The 19985-nt window shown below is 47.5% G+C and overlaps 1 pseudogene across 1 annotated transcript; it reads left to right on the top strand.

Moving 5' to 3' along the window:
* Window positions 1–17859: 17859 nt before the first annotated feature.
* LOC146856894 (protein Mis18-alpha pseudogene) lies at window positions 17860–18943 on the top strand (annotated as a pseudogene). Its single transcript, XR_014979825.1, has one exon. The product of XR_014979825.1 is annotated as a protein Mis18-alpha pseudogene (transcript).
* Window positions 18944–19985: the final 1042 nt, after the last annotated feature.

The raw sequence follows: 19985 nt of genomic DNA, 5'->3' as shown, positions 1-19985 counted from the left end.
TTCCCCATATTTTCCATATATTTGGGGCACACTCTGGTTATCAGATAAACTGGTCCAAATCCCAGATGTATTCTCTCTGGGGAGACCCTCCGCAAAGTCCTCGAGGATATAACATTCCAGTAGCGTCCCAAGGTTTCCGGTACCTTGGTATCTTTTTAATAACTGACGCGGCATTATTTTATGAACAGAATCTGTTGGGACCGTTACAGAGGTTTAAATCAGATGTCACCCATTGGATGACACTCCCACTCACTCTTCTGGGACGGGTGTCTTTATTGATGATGCTCGCCTTGCCACGCTTCCTTTATGCCCTGCAAAATACTCCCATTCCGGTTCCTAACTCCTATTTTTTGCAGATCGAGGTAGCAGTTAGAGACTTACTTTGGGATAACAGGCCACCGCGGATAGCCATAAATAAACGCACTATGGGATGGTACGATGGAGGTATTGGGCTGCCGGACATGCGCCTCTACTACCGAGTGTCGCAACTAATTGCCATCAATAAATGGGTGTTTGGGTCATATGCCAACCCCAGCTTCCGCACAGACCTTTGGTTAATGGGGAAGGAAGGCTACAGCAGAGCACTATACACAAACCACAGGAAATTACGTCTGACTGGCCCTGGTATTTCCTCTATCTTCAGATCAGCCATGCCATTGACTCTGCCCTCCCTAAAGACACCCCCCTCCCAGATTCCTCTCCTCTTGAGGACAGACTATTGCTGGATCCAATGGACCGCAAGGCCATTTCCCTCACATACAAGAAATTGATCAATAACTGTAATTACAAACATTTGCCAGTATGCGGGGTAGAGGACATGAGGGGGAATCTTATATATCACTTCTTACATAGCGAATATGGTAACGGTCTGTTCGAAGGTGGTTCTGACACTATGGGCCGCCCGGATTTTTCACTTTTTGAGCACCTAATTGTTAAGCTTTTACAGTGGGGGAACCTCATAAGTTGGGACTCACCCACAGTGAACTCAGGATGTAAGAGATTGCATGGGGATTTTACTGGTGTTCCCCTGGCTTGACCAGGCCACTGTTCAGCAGCTGGAGTAAGGGACACTGGGCTGGTTACATGCAGACACATGTGTACATGCGTGTGCACACGTGTATGGGCTGCGCAGGGGAGATTCCTAGCGTGCGCAGTCCAGGAGCAGCTACAAAGTGAATGGTGTGGCAGGACTTATGCACTATTGGGTGGTGACATGGAATAGGCTTTATACACTGGAACGAAACATGCCAGGGAAAGTCAGTGTGTCTTACTGTTTTTTCACTTCATAATTCCCCTATGGGAATGTGGAGCCAGGGGCTAGATTAACTTCCATTAGGCCTACAGATTCCAGACACGCACTTAAGTCCAATGTAGCAAATATGAAAAGAAGTATTCTGAAGAGTCCAATGTCATATTTGTACTGCTTTTGGGTCATCCAGAACTGTCATATTTCTCTGAGCCAGCCATGACCAGACCCAGGCTGAGTGCTGACCTCAGCTGGATGGATTGATAACCTTTCTTCCACAAGCTAGGGCCTCCTCTCCACGAAGAGAAGATGGGTGGGGCTGCAGACCAATCCATCAACTGCTGTCGCTGGGTGCCAGGCACCAAGGAGGGAAGGCAGCGTGGGCGGAAGGGGCTTCAGACATGTGGCCAGAGACACTGGACGACGCCATTTTGAACAAACCCAGAGGCTGGACAAGAAGGAGGGAGCAGGGGCAGGGACGTGATGTGTCGCTGTTTGATAAGACCAACAGAGACTTCCTGCCAGCCCCCTACTCAACTTTTAAAAAGTGCTTGCACAGGAAGAGAAGCTCTCTCTGGGGAGTGGTCTGCTGAGGCTGAAGGTGCTGGAGCCTGGCGCAATGGGCAGTTGGAAGGAGAGACCCCCTGACTGCCCCCAGGACCCTATCAGCACCAGAAGAAGAGCCCAGGACTGGTGCACAGAAGCAGGGGCCTCTGCGCAGGGAGAAGAGAGGCCCAGAAGGAGAGCCAGGCGAAAGGCTGGTGCAGGGAGCCAGTGAAGACAGCACACTGCTGAATCTACCCTCTCAGAGACCCAGAGGGCAGAGGAGAGTGTCCCAGTGCCTGGGGCTGGTAAAGAGGAGCATGAAGCGCCCCATAATGCCTCGCCAGGCATTTGGAAATCTGCCATTTTGGTGCTTTGTGGCCCCCAGAGAAGGGGGGTCACCCTCACTTGTGAAAAGGTGCTGGGGGGAGCTGCTGGAGAAGCGCAGTCTTTTCCCCCTCAGCACGAAGAAATCTGCCGTTTTGGTGCTTTGTGGCCCCCAGAGTAGGGGGGTCACCCTCACTTGTGAAAAGGTGCTGGGGGAGCTGCTGGAGAAGCGCAGTCTTTCCCCCCCAGCACGAAGAAATCTGCCGTTTTGGTGCTTTGTGGCCCCCAGAGTAGGGGGGTCACCCTCACTTGTGAAAACGTGCTGGGGGAGCTGCTGGAGAAGCGCAGTCTCCCCCCCCCCCCCCCCCCCCCCCCAGCACGAAGAAAGGTCCCACCCTCAGTGTCATGGGGACCTAAAGGAAACTACCCCTCAAGGGCTCAGCTAGCATTTAAACACATTCTAGGCTGGAACTTTTGTTCTACAGCTGAGGGTGTGTGGAGAAGTGCATCATGAAGTGAAGGGCTGAGTTGGGGATGTGTGAAGAAGTGCATCCCCTGGAGGTGAAATGGTGTAATGGCACCGAAATGCATTTACTATTGGTTATTGCTTTTTAGGTGGACTGAAAGTCACATGTGTAAAGTGAAGTACCTGTGTAAGGTGATGTTAAGCTAAATGGAGTTATGTTGCTGGACCTTCCTGCTAGGGGGTCTGGCTGTATTTACGTAATCCCATGCTTTTACCTGTGATTCCTTTTAAAGTGAAGAGGCGCACTGCAGGAGAAGTGTAGTTGCCAGGAGTACTTCTTTGGAAGGGACTGTAAGTCACATGTGTAAGGAGATGTCATAAGCCAAGTGGGGCTATGTTGCCAGACAGTCCTGCTAGGGGGTCTGGCTGTATATACGCAATCCTGTGATTTCATCTGTCAGGCCTTTAGGGGCTGTAATTGCAATGCATTCAAATGATCAACCAAGGTGATGAGTACTGTCATTCTAAAGTGTGCGTAAACATGGATTCTTGCTGCTGCGCTTAGGTGAAGTCCCCAGACTGCTAGCCCTTAAGATATAGAGGTGCATACTTTATGGTCAGTAGGAGATGCTCAGTCAGGGTCATGTGTCACCAAGGCAGGTTTACCCCTTTTTAATGCTAGTTGAGGTAATGGGGTGGGTCGCCGCTGGGATGGTGCCAGTGTGCAGGGCCCTCGCTCCAGGTTATGTTCAACTATCTGCATTGGGGGCAAGTTGATGTGCATACATGGGAGTGGTGGTACTAGACCCCACCCCCCCTTTGCGGGAGGGGTGGAGATGTTATGCAATGTCACAACGTAATTCCAACAGCTTATGTATATTTGTAAATTGGTGCATAGTATTGAGTAGTGTGTGTGTTTAATAAATGTACTCTTACTTTTATAAAGCAAAGTACAGACTGGACAATCAATTATTGAGTGTTATTTTTGTGCACCTGCAAATGGCGATTACTAGCCCACACCACCTCCCTTGAGTAAGCCTCAGACTGCTCTGCAACGCTACCCTCTGAGAGTCAGGCGCTACAATTGGGTGTTTGGTTCCCAGTGAAGGACAAATGTAGTCATGATATTTGTGCAGGCCTCACAGATGCTGCCTCGTTTTCCAACACGGTCTAAATAAGCTAATGGCCTCATTAATACCTAGAAATAATCTTTGATCCAGATCCTAAAGCAGATAGTCTTCCGAGTTCCTTTTTACGTAATGGGGCGGAATCCACGATAGATTACATACTTATGACTCCTTCATTAGCTGAGAGGGCTGTAAGGTTATGTAATTACTTCACAATATAAAGTGACCACGCTGTGGTTTCTATGGAGCTCAGGGTATTAACATTTGAAGGACAACCTCGTAGAAACGTTGAAATGCCAATTGTGGCCAGGAAAAATGGGATACAGCTTAAATGGCCCATATCGATGCAACGTAGCTCACCCCTGAACTTATATTTAACACACAAGATGACATCTAATTATGTCTAGACCCGGAAGCAGAGGCAGGGACAGTGGTCCTAGCCTTTTGTAATATCCTAACAAAAATAGAATCGGCCCTAACTAAAATTAAAACCTCAAATAGTGGGAAAGGCATGGGCTGGTTTAATTCCCCTTGCACAAAAGCTAGAAAGGCACTGCTGTCTGCCTTAAAAGTACTTAGGAACTATGATCATATAAGAACGCTCCGGGCTTCATACAAAATGGCAAGGAAAATAAGAGAAAAAGAAATTAGGGATGACCTATGGGCTGATTTGGAAAAAGCAGCCTGTTCTGGAAACAGCTGTGAATTCTGGAAAATAGTTAATGCACCCTATTTTAAAAACCCTATTGACCCTACTACGGATGTAAACGTTGATGAGAAGTCGTGGGTCACTCATTATGAGAACATTTTCTCCTAAAATCTTGATATTAATAACCACCATGTGACCACCCAGGCAACGTCTTATGTACCAATATCTTTCTCATTAAATGAAGTAAAGATGGCACTGAACTCATGTAGTGCAGGAAGGGCCCCAGGTCCAGATGGAGTTCCAATTGATTTCTTCCAAACTAACCCCGACCTGTGGATCCCACTCTTACCAAATGTCCTAAATAGCATAGCTTTGATAGGCCCGCCCCCCTCATGGTCTTCGGGGATTATTGTACCCATTTATAAAAAAGGTGATAGGGCTGTCCATAAAAATTACAGACCAATATCCCTGCTGGATACAACATCAAAGCTTATGGGCCGTCTCCTCCTCTCTAGATTAGAGAGCTGGGCTACAGCAAATAAGATCTTGATCCAGGCACAGTATGGCTTCCAGCAGGGGAGGGGCAGTGTGGATCAATGCTTGAATTTAGCATTGACCATTGAAAAATACACCAGTATGAAAGATGGCAAACTATACATGGCGTTCATGGACCTGAGCACGGCTTTCGACTGCGTGGCCCATGATAAATTATGGGACATAATGGAGAAGATGGGGGTTGAACCCGCTATTTTAAATTTCATTAGGCAATCGTATGTAAATGCAACGGCCTCAGTGCGTTATACTAAATCGAGAGATTGTACACGTCTTTTTTAAATTTCCAAAGGAGTAAGACACGGCTGCGTACTGGCCCCATTTCTCTTTTCCCTATATACAAATGGAGTGGAGAAGGCGCTCACAGTGGCTACTAGGGACATTCCCCTCTATGAAAACCAAATGCTACCGATACTGTACTATGCAGATGATGCGGTTTTAATTGCAAGAACGGGTAGAGGACTGCAAAGGCTTATAACAGCATATGTCTCTTTCATGGACTCATTACAGCTAAAAGTAAATCAATCCAAGTCTTTTATAATTATAGCTGGGGGTACTAAAAGAGACAAAGTCCTGCATTTTAGCGCAGATGCAGGAAAAATTGAGGTCGTAGAGTCTTTCCCCTATTTAGGTACTCTTTTTGACAAAGATCTGTCATGGGCAAAACTGATGGAAGGAAGGAGGTTGGTGATGGAGAGAGGTATCACTGCTGTAAAATCTTTTGCAAAGAAATTGGGCGCCAAACCCCTATTGCCAATAAAAAACATATAATCGGGAAGAGTAAAAGCAGCCGTGACCTATGGAGCTGGGGTCTGGTGTACGGTCGCACCTACACCACTACAAATTATTGAAAATAAATTCTTCAAATCTGTGGTGGGTCTTCCTCTCTCCTTTACAAATGTGATCTTACATACAGAACTGACCCTCCCTTACATATCAGATTATATACAACTAGCCCCACTTCTCCTATGGCATTCTATTTGGAGGAGAGATAAATTACCTTCGACCCAAATGATAATCAAGAGCTGCATAGAGATGGATAAATGGAAAAGATCTAAGTGGCTAAGTTATGTGGAGAGAGTCTTAAAAGAGATAGGCCTTCACGAACTTTTTAAAGATCCTCTGGTCTGTAAGAGGGTGTCCAAGCAGAAAGTTATTGCCATGTTTATGTTGATGGCTGAATATAAGCGTAGGGAATACTATAAAGAGAAACATGTAGCACAGGTTTATTACCTTAACCCACCACTAATGGAAGGAGATTTCTCCTACCTAGTCAACATAAACAGTGCGCAACATAGATTCATATTGTTAAGATTCCGCACCAATTTGACTCCTCTAGTGCTTGGTTATCCTGAAAAAACGTATAATCACTCCAATCTAAGCATGTGCCTGTGTGATAATGTATCACCTCAAACTGAACTGCATTTGGTTTTATTCTGCGGGCTCTACGAGAGTGAAAGGAAGGTCTATCTGAAACCATTCTTAAAGAAAATGGGCTTTAAGCAGTGTCGGGTAGCACTATTCTTTTTAAAAACACTGCCCGAACCTTTGGTTTGCTTCTCTGTAGCAACATTCTTATGGGCCTGCATGAGGAAAAGGAAGGGGATGACATGCCCATTGAGTTTGTCTAGCAATCTCAATGTAACCAGACCTGCAAAATGAAATGGTTTATCTATTTTTTATCTTTTATGTATTCTCATCTGTCTAGGATTGTGAAGAAATATTTGGAATTTTAAATGATAATATTTTGTAATAATATCTTTTTATAGATGTATTTATATGTGCTTTTATGGTTATTTTTTAATATAACCGAATAAAGATGATAATGATGATGGTGATGATGATCAATAATGGGACCGACCCAATGCAGAAGCTACGTGCAACTGGGAGGTGGATTTGGGGGAAATGGCTGACGAGGACTGGATAGAGGCTCTGACTTCCCCCCGGGAGGTGGCTGTCCCGATGCGACTCCAGCTAGTCCAGCTTAAGATGCTCCATTGGGTATATTTTGATGCTAAACTGTTATTTAGATTAGGTAGGAGACCAGACACACTCTGCCTTCGACACTGTAACCAAACTGGTACATTCATGCACATCCTATGGGAATGCCCCTACGTACAACAATACTGGATAGACGTCACCCGACAACTGACAAGGACTTGTGACAAACCCATACAACCCTCTTCCAAACTATGTCTCCTCAATATCTGGGAGGCAACAGACCTCACACAAGCTGAACAATCGTGGACCACCATGGGGTGGAGTATAACGAAATGAAACATTGCCCAGAAGAGGGGGGTGGGCACTGTACCACATTTACGGGACTGGGCAAACGACATGGACCACGCTATGGTAGCGAAGAAAACTGTGTATAAAGGAAGAGGATGCCCACGGAAATGGGATCAAAAGTGGGTACGCTGGAATTAATACAGGGGTGAAATCTGCATTTCTCCCACGGTGGAACTTAGGAGGCAGAGACTCGCGGAGTTGGAGGGGCGGGTGAAGACATGATGGCATAAACTCAGAGCAACTAAGAACAATAAGAATAAGTGATGTTCCCTGACCCGAAGACATAGGTGTAACCCTCATAGTGACTGTTAAGTCATTCATAGAGTGTAATCTTATGTGCTCCTGATGGATTGCAGGTCGTAACATAATGCTAAACGCTTGTATTCTCTGTCGAGATGTCTATGTAATGTCATCATTGCTGCAGTTTTGTTTCTAATCAAAATAGTTTTAAAAAACATTTTTACAAATAAGTGCCAAAGTAGCACAGTCAGCATCTTCAAGCTTTTGTTATGCATCAGCACTGTGAGTCTAGCATGATCACTTTTTAAATGCCAAAACATCACACCAGCTGAGTTTCTCAGTAAGTTATTGAAGTAACCGTGAGTATAATCCTATTATTTCCACAAGTAGTATTTGCACACATTTTAAAGTGAACTCCAGCATCCATGTAGGCCTCAATTACACGTGCACCAGTACTGGTGCCGTAGGTATTTCAAGAGATTAATAACTATACCCTGGGGACAGCGCCAATTACACATATTTATCTGCTGTGGTAGAGAAAAGCTTGAGATGTTGGTGCTTACTGCATCAAAATCCGCACGCCGTGGTATTTTCTGAGCATTTTCCCCCTGGTAAAAATCTGCAGGTTTGTCCTGCCGATATTTACCAGCAGAAAACTTTGAGGGGTTAAAAAAACTCCCACCCACCATAATGGAGACCCTCGTGCAAACAGACCATTTGTACAAATGCTGCAGTTTAACAAGGCACTCACAATTGAGGCCGATAGTTGTATTTCAAAAGTCCCAAACCAGATACCTGTCATGACAGAGAGAGGGCAAATATTTTGCCTCATAATACATGCTAATTTATGCCACACACATTTTGTTTGTGAAAGGAAGAAAGTAGTGGCACAAATTAACTGTTCGATTTATGACAAGAAGGTGTAAGCTGTTGGGTTGGTGGTGTGTGGGTGTGTTGTTGAGCAGTGGCTGCTCCTCCACCAGGGCGGAGGAGCATCGCCCCACTGCTTTCTCGCACTGCGAGAAAGCCAAAACATAAAATGGTAATAATTTTTGGTTATTACCATTTTAGTTTTTTTTGCACATTAGGGGTGGGTGGGCGGAGCTGGCAGGGTAGGGAAGGGCAGGAGTGGTTTGCCCACTCCTGAGTGCGCAAAGACTGTTTTGTTGGCCCTCTCGGGCCGCCCAAACCAGTCATGCGCACTCTGGCCCTTGTCCACATAGGCTGCATTACAGCCTACATAGAGAACATGCCATTCCCTACAGACCCTGGCTGGGAGGCATCCCAACCAATCACAACACTCCACTGGAGTGTGGTGATTGGCTTAGGGGAGAGGAGGGAGGCTGCCTGCTTCCTGTTCCTGTCGGAGGCATGAGAGCAGGAGCAGTGAAGATGCTGGACCCGGGCCGGCGCAAAGATAGGTTTACATTTTTTTTATTCTTAACCTGTGCGACCCTGCCTCCCCACCTGCTAGCCATGCCGGCCACTACTGTTGTTGAGTGTTGCCCTTAAGAGTGCAGCCAGCAGTTACCATGGTTACATTTTGAGACAAGGTCGGATTGGTAAAGTGATCAGTTGGGCACCAGTATGAAGGCCACCTGTGGGCCGTTTTTTGGGGCATCGAAGTGGGGGGTTTGTCTATGCCCTTTAGAGGTGGGCAAGCTCTGCCAAGTACCACGCCTCAGGTGTTAGACTAACGCATTTTAGTGTGGTGATCCGTATTACTGCACCAAAATGCAATTTATAACACCTTTTGAAGTTGCTGTCAAGCTGGAAACGGGAGCGCTGCTATTGCACTCTGAGCAAAGCATGACAGACCACATGCTGCTCTGGCAACCACAGAGTGTGCGCAACTACACAATGCAGTACACTGCTTTGCCCTCCAGGTATTACATTTCTACTAACAAAGTTTACATGAAATTTCATGCCTGGGTCCGGTTGCATTTCCAGGCTGAGCTCAGAGCTGCGCTCGTTGGCTGCAGAGCAGCAGTGACATTCACGTCACATGACTGCAACATTGTTCATTTGCAGAGAGGAGACACAAGTTACTAGTGGAAGGAGCGAGGCCGGGACACTTGAGGCACGGGGAGCGGGCACAGTTATGTTTCTAATAAATTCACTGCATTGCTTGATTGGTGACTGGAAGTAGTTACTGAGGCGGCAGACGCAGCTCAATTTTCCTTTGCTGGGCCTGTGCCGCCCATCGCCAGAGCAGACAAGAGGCACCTCTCTTGTCAGTGCCAAACCCATCTGTGCATGCTGCTCTGTGCTGTTGAGCAGGTTGTGCTTTCACACCATGCCGTGGTCGATCTAACAGCAACCAGTGGAAGAGCTAACATTGTGCCAGAATTGTAAAGTGCTCAGTAGTTGTCATGCTGGTGGGCTGAGAGAAGCACGTATGATGCACGGTTTCCACTCTCTCTATTCACTTTCATTCCAGCCTCCTAAACTTTAGCCAGCATGAGCTGCTTTGTATTAATCTTGCTGACTAAAAGACCACAAGCTGCAGTCACTTGCGCCTGGGTCGCGGGCCCCGTACTTAGATCACAATTAAAAGCACCGCGAACAGCCGGCTCCACATAGTCATTCTCCACTGGTGCCCTCCGATCTGTGACTGGAACAATGTCTCTGTGAAGGCTTTCGAGTCTGCCGCACATAAAACGAAATCAAGTCTATTGCTGTATTCCCCAAGAGGACGTTAGACCAGAAGACAGCTCAGAGAAAAGTTAGTATCTATATTGCATCTACAAACTACAAATTCTACGCTTTCAACTACTCATCAGATGCCAGCTTGTGCGCTAACATGTAGCCGATATCATCATTGAATAGAACTACAACAATTTCATCACAACTATGATTTATGGCTGCAGTCTTATAGCCATCATGGAGAGACGTAGACATATGCGGGCCTGACTGGTTATTTAACCATGTTTCAGATCAAATAATGTAAAATTAGTGTAATTTGAATTAATGGCACATTTTGCATGGCTGGGCCTTTTCATGGTGGATATATATTTAGCTTGCTTTTCTATGCACATTTTAGAACAAGGCCTCATTAGGTGTCACTGACCCTAGAAGCATAAAATTTTACCTGGTTAGCGTATGCACACCTACAGTAGCCCAGCCCATCGCATGAACCACAGAGCCAAGCTGTGCAGCCACCTTCTCAGAGGAGAGCACAGACTCAAAACAGCCTGCAGTGCTGTATTCTGGGGATCACCATCTAAATCAAGTGCAGCCCTGCAATCAGCCTCATACGCTATCAAAAGCCCAATGATCCACAGCTCACCCCTCTTTAAAGACACTCTCTGCTGGCTTAGGTTGACAGTCACTTGTTTGCACAGTTGTCTATCACACAGGATTGTCAACTGAGTGAATGGGGTTCAGAATCAGAGTGTGGGGGGACAGGGGCAAGGATGCGCCTGAAAGAGGTCAAAATATTCTTATTCTTTCTCTATTTTAGTTGGTCAATAACCTTCAGGTAATTGCATGTAAAAATTACTCTACACACATCTTAAAAGGAAAGCTACATTAAAGTTATAAATGGGAAATGCACTCTTACATTATGAAACCTCATTTGTTAATACTATCTGGGCAGCAGATATTGGTGTGTGAGTAGCACCAGAGGGAAACAGAACTGAATCGTTTTGGCTTGCGGGAATACTGACTTCCAAAATACTTAGGGGCAGATTTACAAGCCCCTTGCGACACTTTTACGCTGCCGTTGAGTCACTTTTGTGATGCAGTGGCGTCGTAAACAATGCGCCACGTTGTGACACATTTACAACGTAACGCATCTAGGGAGATGCGTCACGTTGTAAAGCCCTGCGCTACATTATACCTGCGTCAGGTATAGTGTATGCAGGGTGGGCGTTCCGACATAAGAAAGCCTTGTAAAAGTGACGCAGTGAAATCTACAAGATTTCACTGCGCCACTTCTACGATGCCTCTGTGTCAAAACCTAACGCCTGCTTGAAGCAGGCGTAAGGAGTGACGCAGCATTAATGAAATAGGCATTAATGAGCATTGCTGGAGTTGCGTCGGGCTTGCGACACGACTCCAGTAATGTGTTGCCTTTTACGCCAACAGAGGCGTCACGTATCTGTCAATCCTTGCGCCACAGTGGTGCATCCATGGTGGCGCAAGGGTTTTTTTGCGTGACGAAAATTTACTGACGCATCTCAGCTGATATACAGAGATGCGTCAGTTCTTGTAAATCTGCCCCTTATTATTTAATATCATGGTGCCACAATTGCTTTACAGTACGTTCATCTGTGAAAGGGGGGTTAATTAGTGACCTAACATTTTAGTGGTTTGCTAGTAGTTTCAAGATGTTTATAAAGCTTGCCATTGCACAAAATGGCGTCATTTCTGAAGTTTATCTCTTTTCCTTGGTTTAGTTTGCCTCTTTTTCATTGCTTGATTTTTGCTCCCAAGAAAGTGTCACTCATAGATGTTGAATCATGACACTCATAATTACACTTAAATTATGAAAATGTCACACATAGGCAATCTGAAACCTTGGCAACTATGGTGGGCATCAGGCGCGCAACACCCATTGGACTCAAAGGGCATCAGCCCCTTCCCCCCCCCCTCCCCCCGTCGTGTGTGTGGTGTAGCGGTCTAGTCGTTCGCGCACTAGGCGCGTGACGTAGGCGGAAGTCCGGTGGTGGCCATTATATCGGCATTGGCGCCCGGATTCCGATCGTAATAGAGCACCGCTCCGGCGCTCCTGTGAGAGTTGTAATAAATAAAGAATTTGGCCCTGATCTGGATGTGGGAGCTTCCTTGGTGCACTGCACTACCACAGAATAGCACCAACGTTATAATGGCGACGAGGTGGTGCAGGGTCCACCAGCACCCCTTTTGAAACCCACGTGGGAGCTCAGCAGTCCAGCATTGCCATCACAGGGACAGCACACGGGAGCGCGAGCGAGCAGCGGTGAGTGTGCCATATAGCCAGCGCCCAGCCCCACTTGCTCCGGGATCCCAAGTCACTACGCCAGTGGTCAACCGCCCGCCTACAGCAGTCCCAGGGCATAGTTCCACACCGCCCACGGGGGTGGGGAACAGGTCCACCGGCCAGTCGACCCCAAGAGGGGCACCCTGACCCTGGTGCAGCCAAGCGACAGCCACGCGGAGAGTGGGGATTCCAGCAAGGAGGAAGAGGAGCGTAGAAGGGACGCCCGAGGTGTAGAACTCCAGGACAACCCTGCCAATACACAGAAACGCGCTGCCGACAGAGAGGCAATGAGTGCTCAGACGTTCTCGTTGACGAACCCGGTGCCGTTCTTGGCAAAAGGGGGAGAACCTGAGATGCCGTGGGAAGACTGGAAACAGTACTTCTTGAATTACCTCTCGGCACTAGAAGAGGAGGGGGAAACGGAGTTCTCGAGTACCAGGCGGAAGAAAATTCTACTCCACAATTTGGGCCCGGCGGGACAAAGAGTATACCAAAACCTGGTAAAAGAGGAAAGAGCAGCAACGGATGATGACGTGTTCAAGCACGCGCTAGAAGACCTGGACGCACACTATCGTCCGGTAGTGTGCACGGCTATAGACAGGTACAACTTCTACCACAGGAAGCAAGAAAAAGGGGAATCGGTAGATGAATATGTGGCGGCCCTACAAAAGTTAGCCATAACGTGCAAATTTGGAGTCTTGCAAGAAGAGTTGATAAGGGATCAAATCATCATGCACACGGTAATTTCCTCAATACAAGAGAAGCTGTGGGTCAACGGCGATGCACCTCTGAAGGAAGTGGTGGCATTAGTAAAAAAGGCGGAGTTGTCCAAGAGGTGTGCAGAAGCAGCCAAGCAAGAGAGCAGCCAAGGGCAAGCAGTGTGCAAGGTGGCGGACAGGAAGACTGGCGACAATAAACAACCTCCAGGACAACAAGGAGTACGGAACTACAAAAAGTACACTACTAAAACCCCAAGACCACAAGGACAACGGAATTGGAGCAGGACCGCCTGCTACAGATGCGGCCGCAACACTAATGCCGCCAACGACAAGGGATGCCCCACATTCAGCGCCAAATGCTCGTACTGCGGACTGTTAGGACACTATGAGAAAGTGTGCAGGAGGAAGTCCACTAGAGGCGAGGTGAAGTACGTGGCACAAGAAGGGCACAAGGAGCATGAAGAAGAGGAGGAGGAAGATGACGATGGAATCCTAATAGCGGCAGAGCAGGTCTTGGGCATAGAATGTGCCACCGACAAGAAGCCGAAATGCGAGATGACGATCGGAGGGGTACAAGTGACCATGGTGGCTGACTCGGGATCACCCTACACGATAATCCAGAGGAAGGTATGGGAGAAGGAGTTCGTCCCAAGAACGGATTACCATCTACAGCCCACCTACATCCACCCGGTGACATTCACGAGAGAGCCTATTCCCATGGTGGGGTTTTGCCCCTTGCTCTTCGAGTTCAGGGGGGGAAGTTGCGATGGGAAATTGTATGTGGCCGAAAAGGGGCCGTCGGTACTGGGCTGGAAGGATCAAGGAGCCCTAGGAATGAAGTTGAACCCAGGAGGACACACGCAAGTCCTCATGACAGAAGAGGGTCCGGAGTACGCAGCACAGCGATGGAAGGAAGAGTTTCCCGAGGTCTTCAGAGAGTCCATTGGACGCATGGCAAAGTTCATGCATAAAATCCAATTGAGAGAAGGGGCACAACCGGTGTCTCACAAAGCACGTAACATACCATTCAGGACCAGGACAGCTGTGCAAGAAGAATTGCAGAGACTGGAAGATAACGGCGTGATGGAGGCTATAGACAATGCGGAATGGCTGGCGCCCTTGGTGATGGCGCAGAAGCCAAATGGCAAGGTGAGGCTGTGCGTCGATTTGAGGGAACTAAACAAAAACATTGTGGTGGATAAGTTCCCATTCCCCAGAATCAACGAAATGCTGGCAAAAACCCAAGGAGCAAAATGGTTCTCCACTATCGACCTCACTTCGGCGTATCACCAGATTGCCCTGCATCGCTCCTGCAACCACCTGACGTCATTTATCACGCCATTCGGATGCTACAAATTCCTGAGAATGCCCTTTGGACTAGCCTCCGCGGCCGCCGTATTCCAAAAACTGATGCACCGGCTGTTCCACAAGAAAGAAGGCATCCAATATTTCCAGGACGATATATTGGTGATGGGAACATCCAGGGAGGACCATAACATGAAGTTAAAGGAGGTGCTCACCACACTGATGCAAAATGGCCTCACCGCCCAATGGGACAAATGTAAGTTTGGAGTGAGCAGAGTCACGTATTTGGGGCACGAAATAAGCCAACAGGGGATCGAGCCCAAAGCATCCAACGTCACAGCCATCAGAGAGGCTCCCACACCCAGGAACATGGAAGACATCAGGACCTTCCTGGGGATGGCAGAGTTTTATAGTAAATTTGTTCCACACTTTGCATCCAAGACCCATCACATGCGCTTACTTCTGAAGGACAAAGCGACGTTCCACTGGACGGAAAGGGAACAACAGGAGTTCGAGGACATGAAACGCAACATCAGTGACGCAGTACCCATACACGGATTCAACCCCGAGGCGCAGACCATACTCACCACTGATGCTAGTGATCGAGGTTTGGGGGCAGTACTCACGCAACAGTCCACCGAGGGAGTGATCACCACGATCAGCTACGCTTCCAGAGCATTGGCCCCCAACGAACAAAAATTCAGTGTCATTGAAAAAGAGATGCTAGCAGCAGTGTGGGCAATGGAGTGATTCCGGCAGTTCCTGTGGGGAGGAAAGTTCCTTCTGCGCACGGACCACAAACCCTTGGTGAAGGTCCTCACGTCAAGCGGGCATGAACATGCCACTCCACGGATTGCTAAAATGACCCTGAGACTCTTAGACTATGTGTATACTGTGGAGTACCTGCCTGGACACAAGAATAAGGTAGCAGACTTTTTTGAGTAGGGCTGCATCCAAGGAGAGAGCGGACGACCAAGGAGAAGGAGGATGGGAGGAGTACGCAGTTGCTCTCACAGGGGACCCGGAAAGAGCCATAAGCGCCCAGGAATGGGAAAATGAATATGACAAAGACGTGAAACTAAGCGCGGTAAAAGCATATGTGACGAATGGGTGGCCGGACAAGAGATTGTTGGAGGAAGAATTGAAACAGTATTGGGAGATCCGAGAAGAACTGTCGATAGGGGACAAACCCTGGTTCTTGCTGAGGGGAACAAAGGTAATTCCTCCCTACGCCCTGAGGAATTACATTGTGGCCCTCACACACGAAGGACACTTGGGCATCGTAAAAACCAAATGGAGGGCAAAGGAAGACTACTGGTGGCCTGGGATGGACGTGATGATAGAAAGGCATGTAAGGGCGTGTGAGCAGTGTTGCAATGCGGACAAGACACAGAGGTTATTACGCCCGCCCCTAGGCAGCTACGATGTTCCGGAAAATCTATGGGAGGAGATTTCCATAGACATTCTGGGACCCATACAAGATGCACACGGCACTCAGAAATATATCACGGTTGTCATAGACCGGTACTCCAAGTGGCCGGAGATCGACGTGACTGAAAACACGGAAACAGAAACAATACTGACCTTCCTAACAAACATCTTTACTAGACAGGGAATACCCAAAGGTATCTTGAGTGACAATGGCCCGCAATTTACGTCATCTAAATGGGAGGCCTACATGGAGAGGAATGGCATTACGGCGCGACATACGCCGATATATCACCCGGCAGGAAATGGATTAGCGGAGAGATTTAACCGGGTGATCATGGGGTCGGTCCAGGCGGCGATCAGCCAAGGCATGAACTGGAAGAAAGAATTGAAGAGACTGATATGGGCTTATCGGATTACACCTACCACCACAGGGTACAGTCCATTCAAAATACTGCGAGGAAGAGAACCGTTCACAAAGGACAATGTGGCCTGGAAACGTCTCACGGTGCAAAGCCACTGGTCTCCGGCAGTAGTGCGCAAGAACTTAGAGAGAGCTCAGGCAGTGTACACAGAGCACTACGACACCAAGCATAACACCAAAGAGGTCATACTGGAGAAGGGTGAATGGGTGAGAATCAAGCTGCCAACACAGAAGAAGAAAGGAGATAGTAAATTCACCCCCCCGCTTCAAGTGTTAGAACCATATTCCAGATCGGCACTCCTCAGCGACGGGAAAATATGGTCTCAAGATCGAATGGCGAGGGGCAACTCTGCAGGCCTGAGTAGCACCATAGAGGAGACAGTCAACACCTCACCGAGGAGAGGAAGGAACCCGGAGAGTCCCAAGGAGGAGGGGAGCAGCCCATCACTGAGAACAGAGCAAGAGGAGAGAGAGAGCAGGAGAGAACCGACGATCGGCACCCAAGAGGGAACAGATCTGGGAAGCAGAAGGGAAGCAGGACGCATGGACGATGGGGAAGCACCCCAGCAGGGACATACTGATGCCACTCCGAGCACGGGAGGTCTCAGTGGTCGCACACGATGTGGCAGAAGAGTCAATCTGCCCAGAAGGTTTGGAGAGTTCGTTATGGACAGCAAGTAAGACTGTACTGTTTCTTTGGGTTGTTGTAAAAGGGGGGAGATGTGGTGTAGCGGTCTAGTCGTTCGCGCACTAGGCGTGTGACGTAGGCGGAAGTCCGGTGGCGGCCATTATATCGGCATTGGCGCCCGGATTCCGATCGTAATAGAGCACCGCTCCGGCGCTCCTGTGAGAGTTGTAATAAATAAAGAATATGGCCCTGATCTGGATGTGGGAGCTTCCTTGGTGCACTGCACTACCACAGAATAGCACCAACGTTATAGTGTGTGGCAGCCCAGGATGAGACAGCTTCCGGGGTACACACACAGCCGCACACGAACACTTCACAGGTCTTTAAAAGACCATTTGCATGTTAATGAGGCCTTGCTGTTGTTTCACCCCTTCCAAGAGCCCCTGCAGCTCCACTCTGCCTATTGCTTAAAGATTCAGCCCCCCCCCGAATTTTTTTTTTAGCCCCCCCCCCCCGAAATTTGGCTCTAGTTGCGCCTCTGGTGGGCATGCCAGAGAATTCAGGGGTAGGGCCGAGCCCAATCCGAGCCAGGGGTCTGGATTCGCTCTTACATATATGCCAACATTTTGTAAATGAAAAGAGGGAGATTGTGAAATAAAAATCGGGAGAATGTATGTTCCCCATTGACTTGCACTGAGCCAGAGAATATTTAAGGCAGGAGACAGTCAATATTAAGCCATTTTTGGCTTATAAAATAGCGTCTCCCAACCAAATCAGGTTTTGTTGGCATGTTTGCTCCAGATGCCCAAACACGAGCCGAGCCCGCAAATAAAATGTTATGTGAATCCTGATTTGTTTTTCGGTCTCGTCTGCATAAGAACACGATGGCGTAAGTGCTCTCGCTTGTGAGACGAGTCTTGTGTTCAGTAAAGGGCTTGGACTCTCGTCCATTGCTTATTGAACAGTACTACCCTCCAAGATGGCCGCCACGCTTTCACTAAGTCAGTAAGCGAGGCGCGTGCAAGTTATTGAGGCTCGATCTCTGACCCAAATCCGTAGCAGCCGAAAGACTATGGCGGGTGTGAACAAGACAACGAGAAAGTCCTCCCGTTTGGGTTTTGTCTGCAATGGGGAGAACAGCAACCTGGCCCTGGAATCCACTGACACGAGTAGGGCGACGGAAGAGAGTGGCCGGACCTCTCCTGAAGATCCGCCTCTGGTATTCCTCTGCAGCGTATGCAAGCGAGCCCTGGGCGACTCCGCTGGCTGGATGCATAGTGACGTAGAAGACCAGTCCGTGATCCTTAAAGTTGTGTCGCCATTTGTTGTTAAAGGTAAAGAACAAAAAGTGTCTACAGCTCCTCGAGACAAATGTTGCATGATTAAAAGCTTGTTTTGCTCCGGTTGCTCCACATGCATTGGCAAGATGTACAAGTCCACACCAAAGCATCTTGATTTCAAACGAGACCTCTACTGCCTCGATGTTAATGCAATCGAGAGTTATGCTATAGGCCAAACAATCTTGCAAGAAGTACCTAAGGAAGACGAACTTCTAACTTTGGAGAAGCGGGCTGACTTGGAAAATGAGCTGGAGAAGGCAAATACAGTGCTGAAGGCGTTGCAGAACCAGATTTCCGCTCTTGAAGCTAACATGTCATAAAGATTGAACTAAAACGGACAGACGTTACCTGAGTGGAAAGTAGTCTTGGTAATAACCCCGGAGCTGTTGACTTGTTGCATCCATCCTCACAAACTTCTACTTGTCTATGAAGTCAATGGGAGTAGAAACGTTTAATGGTTCAGATAAGAGCGCAACGCTAAATTGACATCATCCAGCTGGAAAAGTCCTTTAATTTTTAGGACGTTGAACATTCTTTTGCATTTTTTCTCCTTAAATAAGGACACGAAATTTCGCTGAGTGTTTCCTTATGGCACCTGCTGGCCATGTTGGAATTTTCATTCCAGTGTGCTGTTACTCTAGTTCAGACGTTACTTTTACCCCCTTGTTTATCAATAAAAGCATCTTTGTAAAACCGATGAAACTGTCCATCAGCGAAGCATCATATTGTTTTAAAACATATTTCATTTTTTTAAATCATTCAATACACCTCCCTCCATTCTTCTGTCTCCAATCGCTATCAGCATATCAAACCTTTGAATTTTTGTTGTTGTTTTTCCCTCGGTCTTAATTGCATTACTAGAAGACTAGCGCTGTGACCCTCGTAGGAGCATCCGTGCGCTTTACAAATTCCGCTCATCATCATCACTACTCATTGACGTCATTGGCACTCTTTTCTGCTGTCTTCTAATTTGGCAGCACTTGCCATGCGTCACTAATTTATTTCCTGTGGCGCACGGGCCAAGCACATATTAATTATGTTTGATTAGTGTCTTTCCACTGCTTGTGCTGTGATTGAGGTATTTCTTCTGAAAAAGAGTACTGCGTCATATTGCTATTCCACCTTCTCTCCACATCGTCTCTTTCTTCTCCCACCTGCCCTTTCTTCCCTGTTTATTCTTCCCCCCTTCAGACAGAAGGAAAATAAACACTGGAAAGTGGCAACAGATGGCGGTTTGACAGCACTTTTTTAAAATCATCCTGTTAACCACCGCCACTCGATTGCCAAAGGTAATAGCTTGTGCATAGACGTGACCTATTGGCTTTGCCAATGCTTGAGGTTTCTGTAGACGTTTCTGGATAAATGCTTGCTAAGGGAGCTCTATAAATTTGGACTTCTAAATGATATTTTTCATATCTCAACCTTCACCTTTGCAAACAATTGTGATAGTGCAAGTGCTTACTTTGTAAACGAATGGGCGCCGGTGCCCACAGACTTTGCAATCAAATATAAGCTCCCAAATACCAAAGCTGTGTAGTCTTCAATTTACCTCTAGCCTCTTTAATCCACCACTGGACATTCCCTTCTCCTGTATCTCACTCTTGTTGGCCACTGCTTTCTTTCTTTGTGACAGTTTTTCTGTTTTCTTCCTCCCGTCTGCCTGCTTTGGTAAATGCCTTATGCTGTAAAATAACTGCCAATCCCTGAAAATAAGTGCCAGTTGCGTCCACTGGCTCAAA

Source organism: Triturus cristatus, chromosome 3_2 (assembly GCF_964204655.1).
Source record: "Triturus cristatus chromosome 3_2, aTriCri1.1, whole genome shotgun sequence".
NCBI lineage: Eukaryota > Metazoa > Chordata > Amphibia > Caudata > Salamandridae > Triturus > Triturus cristatus.
The sequence above is the reverse complement of the archived record's forward strand: the minus strand, read 5'-3'. Positions and strand labels throughout refer to the sequence as shown.